The 5968-nt window shown below is 48.2% G+C and overlaps 1 long non-coding RNA gene across 1 annotated transcript; it reads left to right on the top strand.

Annotated features, from left to right (window-relative positions):
• Positions 1 to 599: 599 nt before the first annotated feature.
• Positions 600 to 1717, top strand: LOC146871820 (uncharacterized). Its single transcript, XR_014959612.1, has 3 exons — positions 600 to 642; positions 733 to 797; positions 1530 to 1717. It is a non-coding gene; the product is annotated as an uncharacterized LOC146871820 (long non-coding RNA).
• The last annotated feature ends 4251 nt before the right edge of the window (positions 1718 to 5968 follow it).

Below are 5968 nucleotides of genomic sequence, written 5' to 3'. Positions count from 1 at the left end.
AACCTGAAAATCCACAGACAAATTGTTGTCGTCAACATCATGTTCCTTTTCTCATGTTTGACATTTAGAACAAAAGAGTTCTATAAAAATCCCCCATTGGCTCTAATTATAACCATCTAATTTGGCCTTGGGACTGCAATTCACGTTATTTGATGATCACAAAGGTTTTGGGGAATGTAAACTGTTCCTGTAAGAATGAAAAATACGGAATAATACAATTAGCATTCCCCATCCCCAGTATCAGTTCATTTGACAAATAGTTAAGAAGTAGACTGAAAGAACTATTTAGCTCTTTTACATTTTCTTCCGTGGCCCCTGTTGTAACCTTTCTTTTAACTGATTATTAGTTTTAAATAATCACAACAAAGGCTAATATAGAGCCATTATTCCTCACCCACTGAACTCGCCTTAAAAAATTCTCTAAATTTTTTTTCTATTAACTGTGAGCCTAAATAATAATGCCAAAAATCTTTTTTCTAAAAATTAGAGTTGTGTGCCAATCAACTATGCCAACCAACTCCTCTACAGTCCTTTCTCTCTCTTAACTATCACCGGGACTACAAAATGAACTGAGACCGGCCCTCGCGTCACTCGGAGCACCGACGTGAGAGCCAGCACAAGTTATTCACTGTAAAGTAACTGGTGAGAGATACGATGCGAGGCTCGGAACAGACCCCGCCGTCTTTTTCAAGATTCCCAAGTGACATTGCAACGTTTGTTTTTCTCCCTCAGAATGGAATCAGCATTCAATGGCCCGCCGGTGATTCCATGAAGCTCTTTAACTAGACGCTCATAAGGTAAAAACCGCAACCAACATGTTTGTCTGTTTTATGTTGTTCGTTCCAATGTTTAGTAACACACTGAAGTTATAAACATCACTTTCACTCGAAATAAGACTGGCCTATTTGAGGCGCTCTAACGATGTAAGTTAACTGAGCATAAAACGATCTTTTCTAAATATCCCAGCCTGCACGACCAGCTTTACAATAAAATTGAGGAAAACGGCAAAAAGCGCGCGAATGCGGTTATCACACCATTTGACTCTCTATTCAGAATACTCCTAAAACGAAGAAAATACGGGCATGTCTGTACCACCCGTAAGAGACTTTTAAATAAACATTAATAATCAGACACAAACGCGCAGCTCTTTGGGACATCTTCGTCATCATTAACGCATGAAAGTTGCTGATAACAGAATGACATTTAAAACCTAGGAACGCGCGCGTATTTTAGATAGAATAATTACACGTTGTGTAACCTTGAAGCAGAACACTTAAGCTCTCCTTACACTTCCCAGACGCCAAAACCAACTTAATGCGTTATACACTTCTGTAAGCTTAAATCTAACCGCCCTTGACCACTATCTTGTGGAGTAAAATCTCCTTTAAACGCACAACAATGCGTCATACTCACTCCCAATTTGGACAATTGAGTAACACTGTTCCAGCAGTCTCCTTACAGAAACTTTTGAATACATAGGTTTTTCATGGACTACTGCATCCTCCAACTTTCCCTTTTTTCTTCCTTAGGTACAGTTACTATTGGTCTGACCTTTATGAATCCAGAGCGGTGAGTACACCACTCCGCGCAGAACGTAAAAGGCTGCGCAATCTTAAGATCGGTCCTGACGAAAGCCACGAGAATATACAGAGGGCTGAAACATGTTGACCTAAAGTGCGTAGGATAATTAACTCCTCCTAAACGCACGACACCTCTTTTTAACTCCCATTCACTGCCTCCCTAATAAATCGTAGAGGTTAAAAGTGACTTAGGGATTTAAAACTTTTTTCTCACAATATCTCGAGCACTTTATCACATTTATTTCTGACCACTACTGTCAGTACCAGTGGGTCCTCCCTCCAGGTGGAGGGCAGCAATTTACAAAAAAATTACCCAATGATGACGCTGAAACAGTACAAAACAGGCGGAGAATGAAAATATACCGCCATCGGCCTGTGTAGATGTATGAGGGTCTTTTTATGACGGACATCACCGAAAAGACCCCGTTTCCAATTTTGACATTCTCCAGGAGTGTTCTATTTATTTATTTATTTATTTATTTATTTATTTATTTATTTATTTATGTAATTTGTTGAGCGCACAAATACCCAAGGGTGTCTCGGCGCTGAGTGTCCACTATGCTAATCCATGAGTAGTTATTGTTTAAACAGCCAGGTCTTTATCTGTTTACGGAAAGAAAGAAGGGAGATACAGGTTTTGATGTGGCTTGGAAGACTGTTCCATAGTTTGATAGTGGTCACTATAAAGGACCTGTCTCCCCAGGAGACCTTCTTAGTCCTGGGAACCTGCATAAGACCGGCAGTAGAAGATCGGAGGGATCTGACAGGATTATAGGGGCAGAGTGCGTCCTTTAAAAAGGCAGGACCTTGAGAGTGAATTGCCTTATACGCAATGCAAAGTGCTTTAAATTTGGTTCTTTTCTTCACTGGCAACCAATGAAGCTGTTCAATAGTGCCAGAGATGGAAGTATACTTGGGGTAGCCGTGATCAATCTGGCCGCAGCATTCTGCACCAACTGTAGCTTTTTTTTAAACTCCTTCCTGAGCATTGACCAGAAGCGCATTACAATAGTCTATGTGAGATATAACTAATGCACTGACCAAGGTTCTGCTTTGCACTTCCTTTTCATTGTCTTAAGATCCTGTGAATACCATTTTTCGGATGGAGACTTGTTGCTGGGCTTGGATGTAAATTTGGGTGCAAAAGTATCTAGAGTCTTGGTAATTTCGGCTTCGAGTTGAATAGCTTCTGCATTTGCTAGGAGATAGTCTCGGGTAGCTAGGTTGTCTGGGGAGAAGTGGGCTTGGAACCGGTCCTGAGTGACCAGTTTCCAAGCTCTGTTTGCCACTAGTGCGGTTTTAAGGGATTTGGTGGCGGACACCGGCAGGTAGAAGGTGAAGGATACAAGCGAGTGATCTGTCCAGGATGCTTTCCCTCATGCTACAGCGCCTGAAGGTCACTGTGCCAGTACAAGCAGTAGCGATCACCTCCGGAGGCTTGTGTCTCAGTGCTATCCCTCATGCTCCAGCGCCTGGAGTGCACTGTGCCAGTAGAGGCAGTAGCGATCACCTCTGGAGTCTTGTGGCTCAGTGCTATCGCTGATGCTCCAGCGCCTGGACTTCACCGTGCAAGTACAGGTAGTAGCGATTCTCTTAGGGAGGCTTGTGTCTCAGTGCTATCCCTCATGCTCCAGCACCTGGAGGTCAATGTGCAGGGACAAGCAGTAGCGATAACCTCCGGAGGCTTGTGTCTCAGTGCTATCCCTCATGCTGCTGCGCTGGGAGGTCACTCTGCAAGTACAAGAAGTAGCGATCACCTCAGGAGGCTTGTGTCGCAGTGCTATCCCTCATGCTCCAGCGCCTTGAGGTCACTGTGCAAGGACAAGCAGTAGCGACCACCTACGGAGGCTTGTATCTCAGTGCTATCCCTAATGCTCCAGCGCCTGGAGGTCATTATGTAGGGACAAGCAGTAGCGATTACCTCGGGAGGCTTTTGTCTCAGTGCTATCCCTAATGCTCCAGCGCCTGGAGGTCACTGTGCAAGGACAAGCAGTGGCGATCACCTCTGGAGGCTTGTCTTGCAGTGCTATCCTTCATGCTCCAGCGCCTGGAGGTAACTGTGCAAGGACAAGCAGTGGTGATCATCTCCGGAGGTTTCTGTCTCAGTGCTATCCCTCATGCTCCAGTGCCTGGAGGTCACTGTGCATGGACAAGCAGTGGCGATCACTTGTGTATCAGTGCTATCCCTCATGCTCCAGCGCCTGGAGGTCACTGTGCAAGGACAAGCAGTAGCAATCACCTCTGGAGGCTTGTGTCTCAGTGCTGTCCCTCATGCTCCAGCGCCTGGAGGTCACTGTGCAAGGACAAGCAGTAGCGATCATCTCCAGAGGCTTCTGTCTCAGTGCTATCCCTCATGCTCCAGCGCCTGGAAGTCACTGTTTAAGTACAAGCAGTAGCGATCACCTCCGGAGGCTTGTGTCTCAGTGCGATCCCTCATGCTCCAGCTTCTGCAGGTCACTGTGACAATACAAGCAGTAGCGATCACCTCCGGAGGCTTGTGTCTCAGTGCTATCCCTCATGATCCAGCGCCTGGAGGTCACTGTGCAAGTACAAGCAGTAGCGATCACCTCCGGAGGCTTGTGTGTCGCAGCGCTATCCCTCATGCTCCAGCGCCTGTATGTCATTATGTAGGGACAAGCAGTAGCGATCACCTCCGGAGGCTTGTGTCTCAGTGCTATCCCTCATGCTCAAGCGCCTGGAGGTCACTGTGCAAGTACAAGCAGCAGCGATCACCTCCGGAGGCTTGTGTCGCAGCGCTATCCCGCATGCTCCAGCGCCTGGAGGTCACTGTGCAAGGAGAAGCAGTGGCGATCACCTCCGGAGGCTTGTCTTGCAGTGCTATCCTTCATACTCCAGCGCCTGGAGGTCACTGTGGAAGGACAAGCAGTGGTGATCATCTCCGGAGGTTTGTGTCTCAGTGCTATCCCTCATGCTCCAGTGCCTGGATGTAATTGTGCACGGACAAGCAGTGGCGATCACTTGTGTCTCAGTGCTATCCCTCATGCGCCAGCGCCTGGAGGTCACTGTGAAAGGACAAGCAGTAGCAATCACCTCTGGAGGCTTGTGTCTCAGTGCTATCCCTCATGCTCCAGCGCCTGTAGGTCACTGTGCCAGTACAAGCAGTAGCGATCCCCTCCGGAGGCTTGTGTCTCAGTGCTATCCCTCATGCTCCAGCGCCTGCAGGTCAATGTGCCAGTACAAGCAGTAGCGATCACCTCGGAGGCTTGTGTCTCAGTGCTATCCCTCATGCTCCAGTGCCTACAGGTCACTGTGCAAGGACAAACAGTAGCGATCACCTCCAGACGCTTGTGTCTCAGTGCTAACCCTCATGCTTCAGCGCCTGGAGGTCACTGTGCAAGGACAAGCAGTAGCGATCACCTCCGGAGGCTTCTGTCTCAGTGCTATCCATCATGCTCGAGCGCCGGCAGATCACTGTGCCAGTTCACGCATTAGCGATCACCTCCGGAGGCTTGTGTTTCATTGCTATCACTCATGCTTCTGCGCCTGCAGGTCACTGTGCCAGGACAAGCAGTAGTGATCACCTCCTGAGGCTTGTGTCTCAGTGCTATCCCTCATGCTCCAGCGCCTGGAGGTCACTGTGCAAGTACAAGCAGTAGCGATCACCTCCGGAGGCTTGTGTCGCAGTGCTATCCCTCATGCTCCAGCGCCTTGAGGCCACTGTGCAAGGACAATCAGTAGCGATCATCTCAGGAGGCTTGTTCTCAGTGTTATCCCTCATGCTCCAGCGGCTGGAGGTCATGGTGCAAGTACACGTAGTAGCGAATCTCTTAGGGAGGCTTGTGTCTCAGTGCTCATACTCCAGCGCCTGGAGGTCCCTGAACTGGGACAAGCAGTTGCAATCACCTCCGGAGGCTTGTGTCGCAGCGCTATCCCTCATGCCCCAGCGCCTGGAGGTCACTGTGCAAGGACAAGCAGTGGCGATCACCTCCGGAGGCTTGTCTTGCAGTGCTATCCTTCATACTCCAGTGCCTGGAGGTCACTGTGGAAGGACAAGCAGTGGTGATCATCTCTGGAGGTTTGTGTCTCAGTGCTATCCCTCATGCTCCAGGGCCTGGATGTCATTGTGCACGGACAAGCAGTGGCGATCACTTGTGTCTCAGTGCTATCCCTCATGCTCCAGCGCCTGGAGGTCACTGTGCAAGGACAAGCAGTAGCAATCACCTCTGGAGGCATGTGTCTCAGTGCTATCCCTCTTGCTCCAGCGCCTGTAGATCACTGTGCCAGTACAAGCAGTAGCGATCCCCTCCGGATTGTGGTAAATTAATTCAATATTACCTCATCTCAGAATTTCTATACTTAATAATCATAATTTCAGTCAAAGCAAAGAGAGGAGTCCGTGGTGTTCGAGTAAAAAAAGGGTCTAGTAA

This window comes from Triturus cristatus, chromosome 1_1 (genome assembly GCF_964204655.1).
Source record: "Triturus cristatus chromosome 1_1, aTriCri1.1, whole genome shotgun sequence".
In the NCBI taxonomy this organism is placed as follows: domain Eukaryota; kingdom Metazoa; phylum Chordata; class Amphibia; order Caudata; family Salamandridae; genus Triturus; species Triturus cristatus.
The sequence above is the reverse complement of the archived record's forward strand: the minus strand, read 5'-3'. Positions and strand labels throughout refer to the sequence as shown.